This window comes from Pongo pygmaeus, chromosome 1 (genome assembly GCF_028885625.2).
Source record: "Pongo pygmaeus isolate AG05252 chromosome 1, NHGRI_mPonPyg2-v2.0_pri, whole genome shotgun sequence".
NCBI lineage: Eukaryota > Metazoa > Chordata > Mammalia > Primates > Hominidae > Pongo > Pongo pygmaeus.
This window is the reverse complement of record NC_072373.2, coordinates 1,539,149-1,559,667: the sequence shown is the minus strand read 5'-3', so window position 1 is coordinate 1,559,667 and position 20,519 is coordinate 1,539,149. Positions and strand designations below refer to the sequence as shown.

At 44.4% G+C, this 20,519-nt stretch overlaps 1 protein-coding gene across 8 annotated transcripts in view; it reads left to right on the top strand.

The window, feature by feature from the left end:
- The window catches only part of NLRP3 (NLR family pyrin domain containing 3), a 91,393-nt gene that overhangs the window by 36,633 nt on the left and 34,241 nt on the right, over positions 1-20,519 (top strand). For 5 of the 8 annotated variants that reach the window (XM_054481624.1, XM_054481613.1, XM_063664716.1 and 2 more), the window contains exon 1: positions 6,887-7,150. The gene's annotated coding sequence lies outside the window, so the exon portion shown is untranslated. Of the gene's footprint in view, positions 1-6,297; positions 6,413-6,886; positions 7,151-19,873; positions 19,895-20,519 lie in introns of those variants that run through there. The other 3 variants (XM_054481635.1, XM_054481603.1, XM_063664635.1) reach the window with 3 other exon arrangements.

Below are 20,519 nucleotides of genomic sequence, written 5' to 3'. Positions count from 1 at the left end.
ATAGTAATTACGTTGGGGAAATGGGTGGAAGGGAGTTGAAGGGTAGATGTAAAATAACTGCATTTGCAATGGTCTTATCAGTCAGTAAATGATGTCTAAAATGGAAAAATCAAGAAATAGCAGTATAAGCCAATTTAAGTGTAAAGGGATAAACAGCAACCCCTCCCACTGCTCCCAAAAGTGCTAAAAGCAGGTGCTTCTGAGCGTGGGATGGGGTGGAGAGGGCAAGTGTTCGTTTAGGATTTTCAGTTGGCTGCATATGACAAAAAAGCACACAGTACAGTGACTTATGCAAGACTATTGTTGTGCGCTATCAAGAGAAAGGGCATCAGCTCATGATGTCACCGCAGTTCCAGACTCTTGCTGTTCTTGCGCAGTCGTTGATAGTGTGTGGCTTTTGTCCTCATAGGTTCAAGATGGCTTTTGTACCCCCAGGTTCTGCAGTAGATGAGGAAGGACAAAGTCTAAAAGGTACATTCCAACGAAGTCTTCTTCTTTTATAGGACCTTTTAAAATTAATAGTTTTATTGATATGAGTCACTCTTCATTTCCTCCCAAATCCCCAGTCCTAGGTAAGCATTAACGTCCTTTCTTCTCTATAGATTTGTCTTTCATGGACATTTAATATAAATGGGACCATACAGTATGTGGTCTTTTGCAAGCACCTTCTTTCATGTCATATGTGTTTAAGGCTCATCCATGTAATTGGATATATCAGTAATTGTTTATTTTTTATTGCCAAGTAATATGCCACTGTATAGATATGCCACACAATGAATATGCCACATTTTATGTATCCCTTTGGATGTTTGGATTGTTTCCACTTTTTTGCTTTTATGAATAATGCTGATATTAGCATCCATGCGGAAGTTCCTGGCATGGAAGCTCCACCCAGGGGCTGGGGCAAAAGGCCCTTGGGGTTTGAATATCCTCAGCTTGCCATGCTTAGGGCAAAGCCAGGAATTTACCCTCTGTAACTCAGAGTTGGAGGGGATGAGGAATACTGGCAGCTTCTGATGAGATTGAGAGGTGAAGGTAGAGGGGCCCCAACTTCTTGGCCACACTCACCCGGAGTGGAGCTTCTGTCATGCTGAGAAGAGTGGGCGGGGTCAGGTTCAAGGGTAAGATTCTCACAGTTCTTACAGAGGAATTTCGTAGACTTTACGGAATAATGATTTCTTCATTTGTTGCCTGCCCTTTCGACAATTTTCAGGTAAATTGAATTGTTGTTATTTTTACAATTATCATGAGTTAGGATTTTTTTTTGGTCTTGGAATGGATACACTGAGCTCCTCACACTGCCATTCTGGAAGTGGAACTCTGTCAGAGGTTCCTTAAAAAAGCGACTCAATGGCTTCTGCCAGTATCTCTCTGGCCAGCTTTTTGACAGATGGCCACTCCTGTCTGCAAAGAAGGCTTGGATATGAGCAGTTTAATTAGCCACATAAGCACCCCAAGTAGGGAGAGTGGAAAATGGAGTTTAACTAGCATATTGCCCACAGAAAGGCTGAATGCTTAGCGGTTTTTAAAAATCATGTGCATCCATTAGTTTGATAAAAGTTAATTGTAAAATGTGAAAAAAAATCAGTGCCCACCAACATCATTTTTCAATATCTTCTCCTTTGATTACATAATTGGCTTAAGGTTATACTCTAATGGGGTTGTTTTTTATTTTTCTTTTCCAAAAAGTAGTCATGTGAATGGTATTTTAAAAGTTCTTATCTGTTTTAAAAATAGCTTTATCACGACCTTTGGCTTGAATGAATGTTGACTGCATGTTTAAGTCAAACTTTGCTTTAAGATTTCAAGCAGGCCTGGTGCAGTGGCTCACACTTGTAATCCCAGCGCTTTGGGAGATCAAGGCAGGTGGATCACTTGAGCCCAGGAGTTCAAAACCAGCCTGGCCACCATGGGGAAACCCCATCTCTACTAAAAATACAGAAAATAGCCAGGCATGGTGGTGCACACCTGTAGTCTCAGCTACTTGGGAGGCTGAGGCAGGAGAATTGCTTGAGCCAGGGTGGAGGTTGCAGTGAACCGAGATCATGCCATTGTACTCCAGCCTGGGCAACAGAGTGAGACTCTGTCTCAAAAAACAAACAAAAAAAACATTTCTATCAAATGATGTTAAGTAGAAATCCGTAGGTGGCTTGATTGTTCTCATTTATAGATGCCTTGATTTGCCGATTTTTGCCCACGGAATTATTTCTCAGTCTTTGAAATATATTCCCAAATGTTGCACATCCTGAATCAGTTCTTGAAACACATTGTGACTTTTAATTTATTTTTAATTTTATTTAAATTAAAAAAATCTATTTAGTGGGTACAAGTGCAGGTTTCTGAAAAGCATGTGTTGTGTAGTGGGGAAGTCAGGGTTCTTAGTGCACCTGTCACCCAATAGTGAACCTCGTACCCAACAGGTAATTCTTCAACCTCCACCTCCCCACCCTTCCACCTTTTGTGTCTCAATATCTATTCCTCCACTCTGTGTGTCCTTGTGTACACATGGTTTAGCCTCCACTTATACGTGGGAACACGCAGTATTTGACTTTCTAAGTTATTTCAGTCAGGATAATACCCATCAGTGCCATCCATGTTGCTGCAAAAGACATGATTTCATTCTTTTTTATGACATTGTGCCATTTTATTTGGTAGATTGAAGCATACCTTAATTTAAGGAAGGGTTTTTGTCTTCTGCTTTGTTTGTTTGCTTGTTTTTTGAGACAGGGTCTCACTCTTGTTGCCCAGGGTGCAGTGGAGGTTGCTCACTGCAGCCTTGAGCTCCTGAACTCAAAGATCCTCCTGCCTCAAGCTCCCGAGTAGCTGGGACTATAGGCATGTGCCACCACACTTGGCTAAATGTAATTTTTTGTAGAGATGGGGTCTCACTATGTTGCCCAGGCTAGTGTTGAACTCCTGGGCTCAAGTGATCCATCTGCCTTGGCTTCTCAAAATGTTGGGATTACAGGTGTGAGCCACTGTGTCTGGCTGGAGAGTTTTTTTCAAGTTCTTGACATTTATTCTCTTGCATTTATTCTTGTCTTTTTTGTTTGTTTGTTTTTTGAGACTGAGTCTCGCTCTGTCACCCAGGCTGGAGTCCAATGGCGCGATTTTGGCTCACTGCAAGCTCCGCCTCCTGTGTTCAAGTGCTTCTCCTGCCTCAAGCCTCCTGAGTAGCTGGGACCACATGCACGTTCCACCATGCCTGGCTAACTTTTGTATTTTCAGTAGAGATGGGGGTTTTGCCATGTTGGCCAGGCCATGTTTGCCATGTTTCCACTCCTGGCCTGAACTGTTCTGCCCGCCTTGGCCTCCTAAAGTGCTAGGATTACAGGCATCAGCCACCGCGCCCGGCCTATTCTTGTCTTTGACTTATACATCTTTCATTTGGCTTTAAAATGCTCTTAAACATTTTGTCCTTTGCTGTTTCTTTTGCTCTGTTTCTCAATCATGTTCTCCACCACACTGAATGATGACGGAGTGGAGTCTGTTTTTCCTTTGTGCTGCTTTTATTGTGATCTTCATTTCTGGAGACTCTCTCCCTTTCTTTTTATCTGAGTTTGTCGGTCCATCATTTCATCTCCTTTGCATCATGTTGCCCTTGTTGTCCAATGCTTATGTTTCTTTTTCAGACCCTTACATGTGATAGACAAGACATTCTGTAAATTCTTTCATCTCACAGAGAACTAGTTCTTCCCAATTGTATTAGTTTTCTATGTCTGCCATAAGAAATTTCTACAAACTTACTGTCTGAAAAACCACAAAAATTATGATCTTACAGTTCTGCAGTTCTCAAGTAAAATATGGGCCTCACTGGGCTAAAATCATGGCACTGGCAAGGCTGTGTTACTCTCTGGGTTTCAGGGGAGATTCTGTTCCCTTGTGTTTCTTGCTTCCAGAGGCTTCCCTTATTCCTTAGCTTGTGGCCCTTTTCATCTGAGTCCTTCACACGTCACATCCCTCTGATCCTCCTTTTACCTTCCTCTTTCCCTTGTAAAGACCCTTATATTCGGGTCCATAGATAAGGCTCAACTGGATGGTCCGGGATACTCTCCCTACCTTCAGGTCAGCTGATTAACAAACTTAATTTCATCTGCTGCCTTAACTCTCCTTAGCTGTGTGTCTTCATCTGTTTTATGTGGCTATCACAGAATGGCACAGCCAGGGTTATTTATAATGAACAGAAATGTATTTGGCTCATCACTCTGGAGGCCTGGGAGACTGAGTGCACAGTGATCACAGTGCAGGCATCTGGTGAGTGGCTTCATGCTGTGTCATCCCATGACAGAAGGCAGAAGGGGCAGAGAGGGCAAGAGTAAGAGCAAGAGGGGCTGAACTTGCTTGTTTTTGTTTTGGTTGTTGTTGTTTTAAGAGACACGGTCTGTCTCTGTCATCCAGGCTGGAGTGCCGTGGCACAATCACAGATCACTGTAGCCTGGAACTCCCAGGCTCAAATGATCCTCCCACTTCAGTCTCCCACATAGCTGGGATGATAGGTGTGCACCAGGCTGGTCTCGAACTCCTGGCCTTAAATGACCGGCTAATTTTCAAATTTTTTGTAGAGAGGAAGGCTCACTACATTGCCCAGGCTGGTCATGAACTCCTGGCCTCAAGTGATCCTCCTGCCTCAGCCTCCCAAAGTGGTAGGATTAGAGGCATGAGCCACTGCTTTTATAACAAAACTATTCTTGTAATAACGAACCCATTCCCTGGATAATGACATTAATTCATTAAGAAGTGCAGTGTCCTCGTGAACTAATCACCTCTTATGAGGCCCTTACCTTCCAACACCATTGCCTTGGTGATGAGGCTTCCAGCACATGACTTTGTGGGGGGCGCATTCAAACCAGAGCACCATGTCACATCATGAGAGTGCCACATCACATCATGAGAGTGCCACGTCACTTCATGGAGCGCCACACCAAGTCATGAGAGCACCACACCACGTCATGAGAGCGCCACACCACGTCATGAGAACGCCACGCCACGTCATGAGAGCACCACGCCACGTCATGAGAACACCACGCCATGTCATGAGAGCAGCACGCCACGTCATGAGAGCACCACATCACGTCATGAGAACACCACACCATGTCATGAGAGCACCATGCCACATCATGAGAGTGCCACGTCACTTCATGGAGTGCCACATCACGTCCTGAGAGCACCACACCACGTCATGAGAGCGCCACACCACGTCATGAGAACACCACACCACGTCATGAGAGCACCACGCCACGTCATGAGAACACCACGCCATGTCATGAGAGCACCACGCCACGTTATGAGAGCGCCACGTCACGTCATGAGAACACCACACCATGTCATGAGAGCACCATGCCACATCATGAGAGTGCCACGTCACTTCATGGAGTGCCACACCACGTCATGAGAGCACCACACCATGTCATGAGAGCGCCACACCATGTCATGAGAACGCCACGCCATGTCATGAGAGCGCCATGCCACGTCATGAGAATGCCACACCATGTCATGAGAGCACCATGCCACATCATGAGAGTGCCACGTCACTTCATGGAGTGCCACACCACGTCATGAGAGCGCCACACCATGTCATGAGAACGCCACGCCACGTCATGAGAGCGCCACGCCACGTCATGAGAACGCCACACCATGTCATGAGAGCACCACGCCACGTCATGAGAGCGCTGCATCACGTCATGAGAGCGCCGCGTCACATCAAGTACTTACGGTTTACAGGGGTTAGGCTATGGGCATCTTTGGGAGCCGTTATTGTGCCTGCTTTGTGGTATACCATTGTCACTCAGTGTTCTCCATTATCTTTCTGTCTGCCATATGCCTCTCCTCTTTTTGTTTTCTCCTCTGACATTATCTTTAATAGTTTTCGTGATGGTTCTTTTAAAAAAATTGGTCACTGTTCTTGAAATAATGGAATTTTTCCTGGAGTAGCGCTGTTTTGGACAGTAGTTGGGAGAAGGCCTAGCAAATATCCCCAAGGAGTCTGTGGATATCATTCAGGGGAGATCTGTGAGTTTGGATAGGAAGAATATTCTCTTCTTTATTTTCTCTAATGAATGTGAGTGACACAGCCCATTAGCATCAGTAGGTCCTATACATTTTTCACATTAGAAATTAGATACTTTCATATTGTTATAGATTTGCTGAAATGTCAGTTACTGTCACCACTACTTTCAAATTATGCCAGTTATTAGGCCCAGTGCTAGATATGATTAATTGGTGCATAAATATTACCAGCTTTAAAAATGTTTTACTATTCCCTTTGTCATCTCTGTGTTTTATTTCATGCACTTGAAGTCCTTGTTCTGATAAAGGATGTATCCACGTCATCAGTCATCAGACTGACAGCGAGTTTCAGGCACTGGAACAGTGCGAAGCCCAGGCCTGGGGACATGCTGGCAGGGCAGGCAGCGTGAGTCCTGCCTTCCTGCTCTCATCCTGTGCTCTCTGCTCCTCTTTGTGGGGTGTAGTCCTCTTCACACTAACAGGAAGTCTCCTTGACTCACACCAAAACCTACATGTCACAGATTTGGGGTGATTTAACTTGCACTTTTCAGCGACTGGTGTCAGCATGGCTGAGGCTGGTCTCGACCTGCAGTTTCTGTCACAGTGGGAATAGACAACCACTTGCTCTGGCAGATGCTTGTCCGTGTTTCTTCCCCACTTCCTGCTGTCACTCACAGTGTCCAAAGAGGTTTCAGGGTTTGCCCATGGACTTGACCTTGTGGTTCCAAAGAGAGCGGGGGTCAGGGTTGACGATTCCACTAGTTTGTGCTTCAGCCCTGGAAAAACCTTGATTCTCTTTGCCACCCCCAAGGTCTACAGAGGGTCTCCCTCATCCTGTCCCTCCTCTTCCCAGTCCCAGGTGCCAAGCACCTGGGGGTCAGTCCCCGACTAAGTGGTGGCTTCATAGAAGTGGAGATTCCTTTTCTGTTTCTCTTTCTTGTTGTTCTTAGTTGATTTTAGAAATGACACGGGGGCTAGAGCTTTCCCCCGCCCTCCTTATCAGGAACTCATTTTAGCTTTCTCTGTAACTTTCTAACAAATTGCTGATGTTATTTGCAACAAACAGATGATGCATAATTGTGTGAAGCAGAAACTTCTCCCAACTCAGTCACCTCTTTTCGGGATGACCTTGGAGGCAAAAGTGGTATGTATTTTCCATTCTTTTCTCTGTGCTTATAAATATATTTCAAGAATTCAGTCCATTTATTATTTATATTGGTATATCTGGTAAAGCAAAATACAGTTTCTTACTTTTAATAATCATATTGTTGCACAACCAATCTCCAGAATTCTTTCATCTTGCAAAAGTGAAACTCTGTACTCATGAAACACTCATTCCCCATTCCTGTCTCCCCAATACCTCCCCTCTGTTTTTTTTGTCCCTGGTTCTATTTTTTGTTTCTGTGAATTTGGTTACTGTAGAAACCTCCTATACATGGAATCGTACAGTGTGTGTCCCTTGGTGACTGGCCTGTTGCACTCAGCAAATAAACCTCCTATACATAGAATCATACAGTATGTGTCCCTTGGTGACTGGCCTGTTGCACTCAGCAAATGTCCTCAAGGTTTGTCCATGTTGCAGTGTGTGTCAGAATTTCCTTTCTCTTTAAACTAGACTATTCCGTGGTGTGTGTATAGCCCTTGTTGTTTTTCCGTTCATCTGTTGAGGGAGGCTGGGGTTGTCTCTACCTTTTGGCTCTTGGGCATAGCCATCTGTTATGGACAAGGGGCACTAAAATAACAGTTTTTTTTTTTTGTTTTCTTTCCTGCAGATAACTGACTGCTCTCAAATGTCCCTTATCTCTGATGAAGGAACATGATTGTTTATTTTTTGGTTATTTATTTATTTATTTTTTCATTTTTTAATTGTATTTATTGATCATTCTTGGGTGTTTCTCAGAGAGGGGGATGTGGCAGGGTCATTGGATAATAGTGGAGAGAAGGTCAGCAGATAAACATGTGAACAAAGGTCTCTGGTTTTCCTAGGCAGAGGTCCCTGCGGCCTTCCGCAGTGTTTGTATCCCTGGGTACTTGAGATTAGGGAGTGGTGATGACTCTTAAGGAGCATGCTGCCTTCAAGCATCTGTTTAACAAAGCACATCTTGCACTGCCCTTAATCCGTTTAACCCTGAGTTGACACAGCACATGTTTCAGAGAGCACGGGGTTGGGGGTAAGGTTATAGATTAACAGCGACCCAAGGCAGAAGAATTTTTTCTTAGTACAGAACAAAATGGAGTCTCCTATGTCTACTTCTTTCTACACAGACACAGTAACAATCTGATCTCTCTTTCTTTTCCCTACATTTCCCCCTTTTCTTTTTGACAAAACCGCCATCGTCATCATGGCCCGTTCTCGATGGTCGCTGTCTCTTCGGAGCTGTTGGGTACACCTCCCAGATGAGGTGGCTGGGCAGAGGCGCTCCCCACCTCCCAGACAATGGGCGGCCGGGCAGAGACGCTCCTCACCTCCCAGACGGGGTGGCTGGGCAGAGGCGCTCCTCACCTCCCAGACGGGTTGGCGGCCGGGCAGAGGCTGTAATCTTAGCATTTTGGGAGGCCAAGGCAGGCGGCTGGGAGGTGGAGGTCGTAGCGAGCCGAGATCACGCCACTGCACTCCAGCCTGCAATCCCAGGCACTCGGCTGAGGCAGGAGAATAACGGGAGCCCAAGGCAGGGAGCAGAGATCACGTCAGTACAGTCCAGCCTCGGCAACAGAGGGAGAAGAAAAAGAAAGAAAGGAAGGAAGGAAGGTGATTATTTGTTTGTTTAAAGATTGTTTATATTTTGATTATTTATTTGTTTAAAGATAAGGTTGACCCATCAAAAAGTGGGTGAAGGATATGAACAGACACTTCTCAAAAGAAGACATTTATGCAGCCAAAAGACACATGAAAAAATGCTCATCATCACTGGCCATCAGAGAAATGCAAATCAAAACCACAATGAGATACCATCTCACACCAGTTAGAATGGCGATCATTAAAAAGTCAGGAAACAACAGGTGCTGGAGAGGATGTGGAGAAATAGGAACGCTTTTACACTGTTGGTGGGACTGTAAACTAGTTCAACCATTGTGGAAGTCAGTGTGGCGATTCCTCAGGGATCTAGAACTAGAAATACCATTTGACCCAGCCATCCCATTACTGGGTATATGCCCAAAGGAATATAAATCATGCTGCTATAAAGACACATGCACACGTATGTTTATTGTGGCATTATTCACAATAGCAAAGACTTGGAACCAACCCAAATGTCCAACAATGATAGACTGGATTAAGAAAATGTGGCACATATACACCATGGAATACTATGCAGCCATAAAAAATAATGAGTTCAGTTCATGTCCTTTGTAGGGACATGGATGAAATTGGAAATCATCATTCTCAGTAAACTATCGCAAGGACGAAAAACCAAACACCACATGTCCTCACTCATAGATGGGAATTGAACAATGAGAACACATGGACACAGGAAGGGGAACATCACACTCTGGGGACTGTTGTGGGGTAGGGGGAGCGGGGAAGGATAGCATTAGGAGATATATCTAATGCTAAATGACGAGTTAATGGGTGCAGCACACCAGCATGGCACATGTATACATATGTAACTAACCTGCACATTGTGCACATGTACCCTAAAACTTAAAGTATAATAAAAAAAAAAATAAATAAATAAAGATAAGGTTGAAAGTCAGGTGCTGTGAATTCCAATTCCTAGAGTTTCCGGTGGGCAATATAAATGAGAAGTGTGGACGGAAAGTAGGAGGTAGTAGGGAGTGGTGGGGACTGTGGAAAACTTGAGTCCATGCTCAGTGGGGCAGCCTGCACAAGTTGCTGGTGCCACGTTTGTTGAAGGGATGGTGGTTGACTTAGTTCTAGAATTCTAAGTTTTAAACAGAAACCTGAAATCTGACTACTTTATGTAAAAGCCCTGATTTTACATGTTGGCAACAAACTTAGAAATGTAAGTATACTGTGAGACTGAGATTTTGTGTCTACATCTCACAATAAAGATGAATCAACTAAAAATGTATTCAAAAGAAGACAATATTTTTTAAAAGCACCCAAAATTGTGAAAAAGAAAAAAAAATGTAGATGGGATTGAATTTATTCCCTCATATATGAAACTGTTTATATTTCAGCAATAAAATAAAATATAAGTGACTCAGTCACTGGTTTTTAGTCAAGCCATGTATGGCTCACAAAAATCATAGTATTGGCTGGGTGAGGTAGCTCATGCCTGTAATCCCAGCACTTTGGGAGGCCAAGGTGGGTGGATCACCTGAGGTCAGGAGTTGGAGATCAGCCTGACCAATATGGTGAAACCCCATCTCTACTAAAAATACAAAAATTAGCCGGGCATGGTGGCGGGTGCCTGTAATCCCAGCTACTCAGGAGGCTGAGGCAGGAGAATTGCTTGAACACGGGAGGCGGAGATTACAGTGAGCCGAGATTGCGCCACTGCACTCCAGCATGGGCAATAGAGTGGACTCCGTCTCAAGTAAACAAACAAACAAACAAATGAACAAAAAACAAAATCATACTATCTATTACTTTTGTAATGCAGAATACTTATCTGTTTTCCTTCTCTTTGTGAGTTTGCAATAAAGTCTTCTCAATTTGCTTTAACTTGGCATGTGTCTTTCAGAAATATTGGAGAGCATTGCGGGGCATTCCTTAAAGGTAGATGAGGCAAAGAACCAAGACAAGGGGCTCTGACTCTAACACTCTTGGTGGGTTCTAGAGATCAGATTATGAACACAGGAAAAGGAGAAGATAAATGGGATGAAGAAGCCAATTCCAAGCATATTACATAGCATGCTTATATGAAGGACTTGGCTTTCATAAAGTAAGAACTGACAGCTTTTTTCTTGATGGCCATCCACTTTTTAGTCTGTGTCTCAGAAAGTGTAGAGGTCCAGGAATTGGGGGCCCCTGGGACTCTTGGGTCATAGACACATTAGGAAAACCCATCTCAGCTGGGGAAGCTGACTCAGTGCCGGCACTCCAGGCCCCAGAGAAGCAGTCACCCCTGGAAAGAGGGAAGAGCAGCAGTAGCAACAGAAGGTCGCTTCTCCTCCCAAGAACTCACAAAGTCTCAGTAATATTATGACTGTACTTTCTGAAACCCAGTTTGTCTTTGTTCATAAGTTTTCCCTTCCTGCTAGTCACATTTTTTCTGGTGAGAGAAAGTGAAATTGCCATTTTTAACATCAGCCAGTCACTTTCAGTTTGAAATGCAGTCTCTTTCTTGGTAACCTCAGATAATTTGGCACTCCCTACCTCCTATCTCTTCTGTTCTCTCTGGTAGGGGAGGATGTCTGGCTTCTGGGCTGATCTCTGCCTTTGCTGAGCACCCCTGAGATCACCCCACTTGGGCTTGTGTCTTAGTCCGTTTGCACTAACAAAACACCTGAGACTGGGTAATTTCTAAGGAACAGAAATTTATTTCTTAGAGCTCTGGAGGCCGTGAGGTCCAGGATCAAGGCGCTGGCCTTGGTGCCCGGTGAGAAGTGCTCTCTGCTTCCAAGATGGTGCCTTGTTGCCAAGTCCTCACATGGCCCATGGCAGATAGGCAAGAGAGAGCACCCCCTTGAACCTGGAGCCCTTTTACAAGGGTGTGAATCCCATTCATGAAGGCAAAGCCCTCATGACTCAATTACCCCACAAACACCGCACCCCTGAATACTGTTGTTTTGGGGGATTAAGTTCTTTTTAAATTTTTATTTATTTATGTATTTTTATTTATTTATTTATTTGGAGACAGAATTTGGCTCTGTCACCCAGGCTGGAGTGCAGTAACACAGTCTCAGTTCACTGCAAGACTTGACTTCCGGGGTTCAGAAGATCCTCCCACCTCAGCCTCCCCAGTAGCTGGGGACCACAGGTGCCCACCACCACACCTGGCTAATTGTTGTATTTTTTGTAGAGACAGGGTTTCACCATATTGCCCAGGCTGGTCTTGAACTCCTGGGCTCAAGAGATCCTCCTGCCTCGGCCTCCCAAAGTCATGGGATTACAGGTGCCCAGCTTGGGATTAATTTCTAACATGAATTTTGGAGGGACGCCATTATTCAAGCCATAGCAGCTTGGGTACTAGCCTCCTTCTCCGCTGCGTCTGGCACCACATCCTCACCCCAGCGTCAGGCCTCCTCGGATTCCCAGTCATCCCAAAAACTTCTGTTTCTTTCTTGGGTCTGAGCCATGCAGCATTTTGTGAGCATGTCCTGGCCTGCTCACCTGGCACCTGGGTGCCAGTTCCTTGTTTTAGAAGCGAGGTTTCTTTCTCGGGGAGGCATACACTTTCTCTGGGCCACATCGGGACCGCAAGGTGTGTTGTCCTCTGCTAGACCTAGTAGCTTCTGTGCCTAATGGTTGCTGGTCTGAGCACCTGTGGGATCTGCTGTACTCCTGTTAAAATACTATGCTGCCTCACAGGGCAGAGCACATGCCTAGCCTTAGGCAATTTATGCCCTGACTTTAGGAAGAATTGGCACCTATTGGGGAAGGAGGACATTTTAAAAAGAGAGCATTGTTACATGGAGAACTGGTGTGATGACAGCGGTTGAAGAGGCCGGAGAGACCCACTGTCAGTAGCATCTTATTCTGAGGCCACTAAAATCATACCAACTTGATATCTGCTCTAGGAAACACCTCCTTTTCTCTTTGTTTATTTATTTATTTATTTAATTTTATTTTTTTTGAGATGGAGTCTCGCTCTGTCGCCCAGGCTGGAGTGCAGTGGCATGATCTTGGCTCACTGCAAGCTGTGCCCCCCAAGTTCAAGCGATTCTCCTGCCTCAGCCTCCCAAGTAGCTGGGACTATAGGCATGCGCCACCACGCCTGGCTAATTTTTGTATTTTTAGTAGAGACAGGGTTTCACCATCTTGGCCAGGCTGGTCTCCAACTCCTGACCTCAGGTCATCCACCTGCCTCTGCTTCCCAAAGTGCTGGGCTTACAGGCGTCAGCCACCACGCCCGGCCTCCTTTTCTCTTTTTTTAATTACAAAGTTATGTATGCTTGTTGGAAAAAAAGGCAATCAATACAGAAACGAATAAGGTCTAGAAAATATAAGTCCTCTCTGTTTTCCTATTTCCTGTGTCGAGTTTCAAATATAGATCTTCCTGATTTGTCTACACATGTACTGGTCAGTGCAAATATGTGTTTTATCTTTTCTCTTTTTATTATATTTATTTAAGGTGCACAACATGATGTTTTGGTACACATATACATAGTGAAATGATTACTGCAGTCAGGCAAATTAACATATTCATCGTCTCACTGTTTTGTGTTTTTTTTTTTGAGCATAGTAAGAACACCTAAAATCTCTCTTAGCAAATTTGTAATATACAATCCTATGAACTATGGTCCTCATGCTGCACATTGCATCTCTAGTCTTATTCATCCCTCCCATTTCCTCCTTCTGGTCGCTACCATTCTACTTTGTTTCTATGTATTTGACCTTTTAAAGACTGCACATGTAAGACTGATCATGCAGTATTTGTTTTTCTGTGCCTGGCTTATTTCACTTAGCATAGTGTCCTGCAGGTTCATCATGTGATATATTTAAAAAATCTCTCCCTCTCTATGTATAGACTTAGCCCAACTTGCCTGATATCTGATAGAATACTATTGTGCCCTTGCAGGTGACAGAGCTGTCAGACCAGGGCTGACAAGCAGAATCCCCTTTGCAGTAGCAACTCCTCACATGTGCTTACTAAACCCTTATAAAATGCTACTGTGTGGGGCAGTGTGGTTTTGAGCAAATGAAAAGCAGCTCCCGCCTCTGCAGCCTAAGAGAATGTCTCCTTCAGGCAAGCAATGTGTCTTCTTGTTGCTCACTGAGAAGGATAACCACCTCCTCCCCCAGGCTGACAGTGGAGTGATCAGCACATCATTGGACAGAGAAAGGAGTGGTGAGCAGTGGGAGCTGAGCTGACGGTTATATGCAGGGTTAGCGCTGCACTGCAGTATTATTACTGCTCTGTTTTTTTCTCACTATGTTGCCTGGCCTGGACTCAAACTCCTGGGTTCAAACAATCCTCCTGCCTCAGCTTACTGCTCTGTTCTGGACTTTCCAGTGGAATCTTGACTTTCAGTGTTTTAGGTTTTGTTCCCTCACCTATACTTTCTTCTTCTTCTTCTTCTTTTTTTTTTTTTTTTTTTTTTTTTGAGACAGGGTCTCGCTCTGTCACCGAGGCTGTAGTACAGTGGTGCATTCATAGCTCACTACAGCCTTGAACTCCTGGGCTTAAGCGATTCTCCTGTCTCAGCCTCCCAAGTAGCTGAGACTATAGACACACAACACCACACCTGGCTAATTTTGTTTGTATTTTCTCTTTTGTAGAGATGGAGGTCTCACTGTCTTTCCCAGGCTGGTCTTGAACTTCAGGGCTCAAGCAACACTCCCACCTTGGCCTCCCAAAATGATGGGATTACACGCATGAGCCACTGTGCCCAGCCCCACACGTATACTTCCATGTCTTGTGTCTGGATTTTGGGGTTCAGAAAGCTCATATGATATTTCCTCAACCTACTTCTACCCATGAAAACAGGGCTTTTCCCAGTCTCCCTACAGCCGACCCAGCCCTGTTTCTTTTCCCCTTACCCTCTGGATCTTACACAAGCTATTAATTGCTCAGTGTGTGTTTACATTTTTGCTTGTTTGTTTCCTCTGCTGTATTCAACTTGAAATCATTCATGCAATTTTAGTTTGGAATTCAGGGCTGTGAGTTCCAGTCCACTTAAGTGAGCTTTGGGTATTTAATGGAAGCAATTATTTTTCTTAAATGTACAAGAGTAAATTATTATTATTTATGTTTTTTTTGCATGAATGATGTATGGAAAATCACCGCGTTTTACTTTTGTGAGTTGACTTATTTATTTGTGTTGATTTTGATATTCCCAAATCTGAAACAAAATTTTTTCAGAATGCATAATAACACAGAGTATGGTGGTCTTTCACTGACAAGTTTTTATATATGATTAGAGTATCTTTTCAAGATTCTTAATCTGCATTTTTTTAGTGTAGAGTCTCACTCTGTCAGCCAGGCTGGAGTGCAGTGGCACAATCCTAGCTCACTGCAGCCTCAGTTTCCTGGGCTCAAGAGATCCTCCCACCTCGGCATCCTGAGTAGCTGGTACTACAGGCATGCACCACGACATCCATCTATTTTTTTATTTTTTGTGGAAATGGGGTCTCACTGTGTTGCCCAGGCTGCTCTTGGCCTCCTGGCTTCAAGTGATCCTCCTGCCTCAGGCCTCCCGACGCATTGGGATTACAGGTGTGAGCCACTGAAACTGGCCTGACCTACAATTTGAATCCTACTGTACACTTTACATTTTGCTGTCAGGATTATTTTATTGATTTTTTCCTCTCTACAGTAATGTATTGTAGATCAGGTATTATTTTATTTGAGCCTCACAGGAAAGCTGAAGTGAGGGTCGCAGGCAAGGAGTCGGACCACCGGAGCGGTCGCAGCATTCAGTGGAGAGTAAAGCAGCGAAGGCTGGAAACCTCATCTGCTTCTCATGAGCTTCCCACTGCCCCAAGTGACTGATGTCCTTACATAACTGCAGCCAGTTCACCAGCTGCATGACTGACAGTGGCATAATTGACAATTGCCAAAAACTGGAAACAGCCCAAATGTCGTTTGCCTAGGGAATAGAAAACCAAATTGTGGCCTATCCATCCCATGAAATACTTAACCGCAGTAAAAAGGAATGAGCTACTGATCTGAATCGCACATGCATCATATGAAGTGAGCGGACTCGCTCACCAAAGGCTGCACACTGTTTATGTGATGCTCTGGAAAAGGCAATGCTTTAGCAGGTGGAAGAAGCAGGGCTGCGGGTGGGGACAGAGGCTGACTATGTGGCAGCCCAGTGGGTGGGGACAGAGGCTGCACAGGGAACGTGTGCAGCTGATGCAGGTGCTCTGTGTCTTGGTTGTGGTGGTGGGTAGGTAGCTACACGCTTGTGAGCACTCACAGGCCTGTGCATGAAAAAGGTGCGAATATTTATTTTATTGTACATATTTAATGTGTATAACATGGCAGTTTGATATACATAGTGAAATGATTGCTGCAGTCAAGCAAATTAACATGAGTTAACATAGCCACCATCTCACATAATAATCTTTATTGTGTGTGGTAAAAACATCTAAAATCTCTCTTAGCAAATTTCAGGTTTATAATATTTTTAACTATCGTTCCCACACTGTTTGTTAGATCTCTCGGCTTATTTATCCTGCATAACCGAAATTTTGTACCCTTTGACCATCATTTTATTTCCTTTACCCCTGGTAACTCTCTGTTTCTATATATTCAACTATTTTTTTTTGAGACAGGGTCTCAGTCTGTCACTTAGGCTGGAGTGCAGTGGTGTGATCTCAGCTCACTGCAGCCTCAACCTCCCAGACTCAAGCAATCCTCCCACCTCAGCCTCCCAGCCTCCCAAGTACCTGGGGCGACAGGTGCACACCACTGCACCCGGCTTCCTTCCCTCCCTCCCTCCCTCTGTCCCTCCCTCCTTTCTTTTCTTTTCTTTTCTTTCATTTTTTTTGGTAGAGATGAAGCCTCACTATGTTGCCCAGGCTGGTCTCAAGCTCTTGGGCTCAAGTGATCCACTCACCTCAGCCTCCCAAAGTGCTGGGATTACAGGGGTGAGGCACCACTCCTGGCCTAACTTTTTTCTTTTTTTTTTTAAGATTCCACATATAAGTGAGATCATGCAGTGTTTGTCTTCTGCGTCTGGCTTATTATGCTTTGTGTAATGTCCACCGGGTTCATCTATGTTGTGGCAAATGGCAGAGTCTCAATTTTTAATACTAATATTGTATTGTGTATATATGCCCCAAACTCTTTATTTATTCATCTGTCAATAGACACTTGGGTTGTTTGCCTACCTGGACCATGGTGAATAATGCTGCTATGAACATGAGTACACAGATGGCTTTGTGAGGTGGTGATTTTATTTCCTTTGGATATACATTCAGAAGAAGGATTGCTGGGTCATATGGTAGTTCTATTTTTAATTTCTTTAGGAACCTCCATATTGTTTTCTGCAGTGGCTGCACCAATCTGCATTCCCAGCAGCAATGTGCAAGGGTTCCCTGTTCTTCACGCCCTAGCCAATGTTTGTCTCTTGTTGTTTTGCTAATAGCCATCCTAACAGGTTTGAGGTGGTACCTCATTGTGGGTTTGGTTTGCATATCCCTGATGATTAGTGATGTTGAGCACTTTTTCGTATACATGTTGACCATTTTTGTTTTCTTTTTTAGAGAAATGTCTATTCAGTTCCTTTCTTCATTTTTAAAATCAGATTATTTGTTTTATGCTTTGACTTGTGTGAATTCCTTACATATTTTGGATATTAACTACTTATCTGATATATGGCTTAAAAATATTTTCTTCCAATTTTTTGGCTGCCTTTTCACTCTGTTGATTGTTTCTTTTGCTATACGGGAGCTTTTTAGTTTGATGTAGTCCCACTTATTTATCTTCACTTTTGTTCCTTTGCTTTTGTTGAGGCATTAAAAATATCCATGCCAAGGCTAATATCAAGAAGTTTTCTCCTCTGTTTTCTATTTTTTATATTTAGTTTTTTATTTGTTTAGAGATTGGGTCTCATTCTGTTACCCAGGCTGGAATGCAGTAGTGTCATTACAGCTCACTATAACCTCAAATTCCTGGGCTCAAGTGATCTTCTTGCCTCGGCCTCCTGAGTAGCTGGGCTACAGGTGCACACCACCATGCCTGGCTAATTTTTTTTTTTTCATTTTGTAGAGACAAAGTCTCACTATGTTGCCCAGGCTGATTGTGAACTTCTGGCCTCAAGTGATCCTCCTGCCTCTGCCTCCCAGAGGGCTGGGATTACAGGCATGAGCCACCATGCCTGGCTTCTTCTCTATTTTCTTCTAGGAGTTTTACAGTTTTAGATCTTATGTTTAGATCTTTAATCCATTTTGAGTTGGTTTTTGTGTGTGTCAAGTTTTATTCTTTTGCGTGTAGAAATCCAGTTTTACCAAAAGCTTAATTTTTCAAAATCTTATGTTTTCCTTGATTTTTTTCTTGTTTTTTTTTTTTTCACACTTCTATAGCCAATATCTTTATTGAAGAGATTGTCCTTTCCCCATTGTGTCTTCCTGGTGACCTTGTCAAAGAATTAGTTGAGTTTATTTCTGCATATACTTGAGTTTATTTAGTTCCATTGGTCTATGGGTCTGTTTTTATAAAGGCATGAATTTTTACTGCATATGAATTATACCTAAATTAACTTGACTAAACAAACAAAAACAAAAAGATCCCAGGTTCAGCCGATGAGCTCCTTTTTTTTTTTTTTGAAATGGAGTCTTGCTCTTGTCACCCAGGCTGGAGTGCAGTGGCACAATCTCAGCTCACTGCAGCCTCCACCTCCCAGGTTCAAGTGATTCTCCTGCCTCAGCTTCCTGAGTAGCTGGGATTACAGGTGCCCGCCACCATGCCCAGCTATTTTTTTTGTATTTTTAGTAGAGACGGGGTTTCGTCATGTTGGCCATGCTGGTCTCAAACTCCTGACCTCGTGATCTGCCTGCCCTGGCCTCTCAAAGTGCTGGGATTACAAGCATGAGCCACTGCACCCAGCCTGAGCTCCTTTCTTTTGGAGCATATTTGGTCTGCTTTCTCTCTAGCTTCAGCACCTGAAGTTTTTGCTGCTCCTGCCTCGGTCCCAGCCCCGAAGGACACATTTCACCTGGTTCATGGAACTCAGGTCTGCTGCCATGCCCCTAAGCAGGACTAGATGCCTCTCTCATCTTGTAGAGCATTCCCTCTGCAATTCTGTAGAAAGGTGGTGGTCATCGGAACCAACTGCTTATTTTAGCTTCTCTGTGCCAGGCTCTATTTTAAAGGCCTCACGTTTAGCCATTCACTCAGTGTTTTCTGACAGCCTTCTAGGATAGGTACCATTATTTGGGTTGATGTAGTGCTTGGTCAAATGCGATATAATGAAGGGATCAAGGAGGGAGCAATTCCAAGCAAAGCCACTTGTTCATCCATCCTGAGTCCAGGAGATTTGGAAGATCTAAAGAAGTAGCAGGCAATTATTGTCACCATTTTATAGATATGAGGCACAGAGAGACCCAGTCATTTGCTGACATCCCTCCACTGAACTGGGTGCTCGTCCTTTTCACTCACCCAGAGGCTGAGCGAATGCCTCTCACCCACCAAGCTCTGTTGAACTTGTGGCTTTGCCAGGCTGTGGTCCTGTGGCTGTCTCATGAGCAGCAGAGTAGATCTGTGTGTGTCTCTCCTCAAGCTACTCAAGGTGAGGCTTTGTGTGCATGCCTGGCACATACCAGCCGTTCCATAAGTGTTAGTGGAACAGGTGAGTCAATAAGTCAGGGAGTAAAATTTGTGCTTTAAAAGTAGAACATGTCGGAGAGAACCTGTACTGCCTTCCAGCCATCTTGCTATGAGAGGACAGGGCATGGGCTCTGGAGTTTGAAGGCTGGGTCAGGTCATGCTCTGGATTCTGTACTCACTCGCATGGCATGTCCTTAGTTTCACTTCCCTCGCTGTCAGTGGAGTCGTTGCAGCGGGCAGTGTCAGAGGCAACATCCATTTAGCACTGCCAATTTGACCCCCAGCCCCGTCTTATACTGGCCTCCCACCCTGCTTCTGTGGGGTGCCTCAGAGGAGAGCAAGGTGAACCCCAGTATGGAACCCAGACACGGTTTTGACAACACTGTTGATCCCATTTGGAAAATCCAGCTGTGTGATTAACCATTAGTCTCTCTGCCTCTGCTCTGATGTAAGTGGAGACCACATCCTTCCTGCCCCTTCTGGGGCCGTGACTGCTATAAATTCATTGCATTTCCTCTCTAGCTGTTCCTGAGGCTGGCATCTGGGTAAGTCCAGCTCCACAGGGCAGGGTGGGCAACAGGACCAGGAGAGCAGTGGGGAAGGTTGTGTTCAGAGGGCAGAACTTGTCCTGGTTAATGCCCTAGGAATTTCTTCTGCTAGTCTCCAAGTTTGTGCTTCAACCACATTTCTGGAATGTTCTTTTATCATTATTTGGGCTCTATGTGTGCAAGTGCATGTGTGTGTATGTGGTGGGGGGAAGAGGGGAGGACAGGGGCAGCAACCATAGTTTACACCCACGACTTTAGCAGATTTGCCCAGTATCCCTCCCAGGGGAGAAGATGGATGGGATACATAGAAGGAAACGAACCTCCTTAAAAACCAAAGGGCAGAAGATTATTGTGCTGGTGTTAGGGTGGAAGGAGCACAGAAGAAAGGCAGAATCCTGATGCAGATGGAAGGACTGATGGGGCAGGAGCTGGGAGGGTATGCGGAGCTAATAGGACTGTCTGGAGAGCAGTCACCTCAGGATGCACAGGGCTGGGTTTGCGGGGCTCAGGAGGTGAGGAGTAGATAGGCAGGAATGGAGATGGGATGGGAAAGATGAGTGAGTCTGAGGCATCTTGACATTGAACTGCAGTCACAGAAATTCCAATTTGGAGAGCTCCACTG